General features: G+C 42.7%; 1 non-coding gene across 1 annotated transcript; it reads left to right on the forward strand.

Annotated features, from left to right (window-relative positions):
* Positions 1–2,729: 2,729 nt before the first annotated feature.
* Positions 2,730–2,920, forward strand: LOC112429345 (U2 spliceosomal RNA). The gene has a single exon (XR_003021536.1). It is a non-coding gene; the product is annotated as a U2 spliceosomal RNA (small nuclear RNA).
* Positions 2,921–3,321: the final 401 nt, after the last annotated feature.

A 3,321-nucleotide genomic window follows, 5' to 3' on the forward strand; every position in this document is an offset into this window, starting at 1 on the left:
ATTGACACTCATATTCTTTAATTTCTAATGTTCTTTAAGATACATTTAAGCCAGAGGATCACTTGAGCCCAGGAGTTGGAGACCAGCCTGGGTGACATGGTGAGACCCCTCACCCCTGCAAGGACTAAAAAATCAGCTGGGCATAGAGGTATGGGCCTGTAGTCCCAGATACTCAGGAGGTTGAGGTGGGAGGATCGCTTAAGCCTAGGAGGTTGAGGCTGCAGTGAACCATGATTGTGCCACTGCACTGCAGCCTGGGTGACAGACTGAAACCTGTCTCAAAAAAAAAAAAGAGCCCAGCCAGATAGATCATCCCGCAGGGAAGTCCACAAGCCAGTGAACTGCAGGGGCCAAGGGAAAACTTCCTCTTTGCCCTCTGAAGGTTTGCTGAAAAATCAGCTCACGAAAGACATGAATTGGAGAAAAGGCATAGAAATTTTACCTGGGGAGAATCACAGAGTGATTACTTACCCCACACCACAGGGGAGTTAGGAAGCTTATATATCATCCTGGCAAAAAGGCTGTGGGAGGAAGAAGCAGCAGCATTCTGTTTAGGGGATTAGTAAAGAGAATGAAGGATAGGGGAACAGAGCTTAATTTATACATTATCTCCTGAAAGTGTCTCTTCAGATGTGGTCTTACAGGAAGAGGAAGAAAAAAATTGTTCCTTTTGGTGGGTCTGGATCTTAGGCCGATGAAGGAACTTCAGCTTGATCCTGTGCTTTGGGAGAGATGGTGGGAGTGTGGTCAGAGAAAGCTTGAAGCTTCTTCCATTTAGCACATCAAAGCACTATATTTTGGGACACTGGTTTCTGAATCCCCCAACAAACTCAGAGCATACAATTTGGCCTCTTACTGCAATATCCTAAAGTGTAAGCAGTCAGGCAAGGATGACTTAGTTTTTGAGGATCAAACCACACATACAATTAAATAGGAATAAAAGGAACCTGTAGGACATAAATACAGCAGAAGGAAAAATGTTTAAAGCCCCTCTAATTAATAGCCTCACTGTGTTAGGAATATAGTACATACATGAAACAAAAACAAGATGCAATAAAAAGAAAATTTTAAAACTTGCTGGGATCACAGGCGTGAGCCACCATACCGAGCTGAGAATCTGACCAGCAGAGCCTAGCCCAAATTATAAAATTGTGAGCAAATAAAGTGGTTCCTCTCTATATCTCTTTTGTCTTCTTCAAGGTTATTTTGAGCTATTATGTTTTGGGGTAGTTTGTTGTGCAGTAATAAATAAGAGAAAGAGTCACTTCAAGAAAACTAAGGATCTAGAACTAGAAATACCATTTGACCCAGTCATCCCATTACTGGGCATATACCCAAAGGATTATAAATCATGCTGCTATAAAGATACATGCACACGTATGTTTATTGTGGCACTATTCACAATAGCAAAGACTTGGAACCGACCCAAATGCCCATCAATGATAGACTGGATTAAGAAAATGTGGCACATACACACCATGGAATACTATGCAGCCATAAAAAAGGATGAGTTCATGTCCTTTGTAGGGACATGGATGAAGCTGGAAACCATCATTCTGAGCAAACTATTGCAAGGACAGAAAACCAAACACCACATGTTCTCACTCATAGGTGGGAATTCAACAATGAGAACACTTGGACACAGGGTGGGGAACATCACACACCAGGGCCTGTCGTGGGGTGAGGGGAGGGAGGAGGGATAGCATTAGGAGATATACCTAATGTAAATAATGAGTTAACGGGTACAGCACACCAACATGGCACATGTATACATACGTAACAAACTTGTACATTGCACACATGTACCCTAGAACTTAAAGTATAATAATAATAAAAAAAGAAAACTCCTCTGGCTGGGCACGGTGGCTCACGCCTGTGATCCCAGCACTTTGGGAGGCTGAGGTAGAAGGATCACTTGAGCCCAGGAGTTCAAGACCAGCCTGGGCAACATAGGGAGACCCCTGTCTCTACAAAAAATAAAAAATTAGCTAGATATGGTGGCACGCACCTGTAGTCCCAGTTTCTCAGGAGGCTCAGGCGGGAGGATCGCTTGAGCCAAAGAGGTCAAGGCTAGAGTGAGCCCTGATCATATCACCACAGTCCAGCCTGGATGACAGAGCAAGACCCTGTCAAAAAAAAAAAAGGAAGAAAGAGAAAGAAAGAGAGATAGTGAAAGAAAGGGAGAAAGAAAGAAAAAAAGGGAGAAAGAAAGAAAAAAAGAAAGAAAGAGAGAGAGAGAGGGAGGGAAAGGAAAGAAAGAGAGAAAGAAAGAAAAAGAAAGAAAAGAGAAAAAGAAAGAAAGAAAAGGAAAGAAGAAAAGGAGGGAGGGAGGGAAAGAAAGAAGGAAGGAGGAAGGAAGGAAGGAAGAAAGGAAGGAAAATTTAAAATATTTATTGTGACAGAAATAAAAATTTGAAATTGAAAAATGTAAGCAAATTTAAGACAACTTCCCAGAAAGTAAAATTTAAGGATGAAGAATGTAAAAAGCAGGAAAAGAGAAAGAGGATCTGTCCAGGAGGCCCAACATTTCAAGTAGGAATTCCAGACAGAGAAGACAGTAAATGAAGAGAGGAAATTAACAAAAAAATAATTTATGCAAATACACCAGAACTGAAAAACATGAGTCTGCAGGTTGAAGTAGCTTACTGAGTGCTCAGCACAAAGTGTGAAATGAGTCCTACATCAAGAAACGAGTAATGAAAAGAGATGATCATTAATGTCTTTTTAAAATCGCTTCTTGGTTTTTTGCCTAAGATCAAGTACAGCGTCTCTTCTTATCAGTTTAATATCTGATACGTCCTCTGTCTGAGGACAATATATTAAATGGATTTTTGGAGCAGGGAGATGGAATAGGAGCTTGCTCTATCCACTCCATGCATAGACCTGGTATTGCAGTACCTCCAGGATCCGTGCTCCCTCACCTCACATGCTATAAACTAAAAAAAAGAGGCCGGGTGCGGTGGCTCATGCCTGTAATCCCAGCACTCTGGGAGGCCGAGGTGGGTTGATCTCTTGAGGTCAGGAGTTTGAGACCAGCCTGGCCAACATGGCAAAACCAGTCTGTAGTAAAAATACAAAAATTAGCTGGACGTGGCATGCCCCTGTAATCCCAGCTACTCAGGGAGGTTGAGGCAGGAGAACAGCTTGAACTTGGGAGGCGGAGGTTGCAGTGAGCCGAGATCATGCCAGCTTGGGTGACAGAATGAGACTTCGTCTCAAAAGAAAGAAAAGGAAGGAAGGAAGGAAGGGAGGGAGGGAAGGAGGGAGGGAGGGAGAAAGGAGGGAAGGCAGGCAGGCAGGCAAAATATCAAAATCTTATTT

The sequence above is a fragment of the Macaca nemestrina genome, chromosome 5 (assembly GCF_043159975.1).
Source record: "Macaca nemestrina isolate mMacNem1 chromosome 5, mMacNem.hap1, whole genome shotgun sequence".
NCBI lineage: Eukaryota > Metazoa > Chordata > Mammalia > Primates > Cercopithecidae > Macaca > Macaca nemestrina.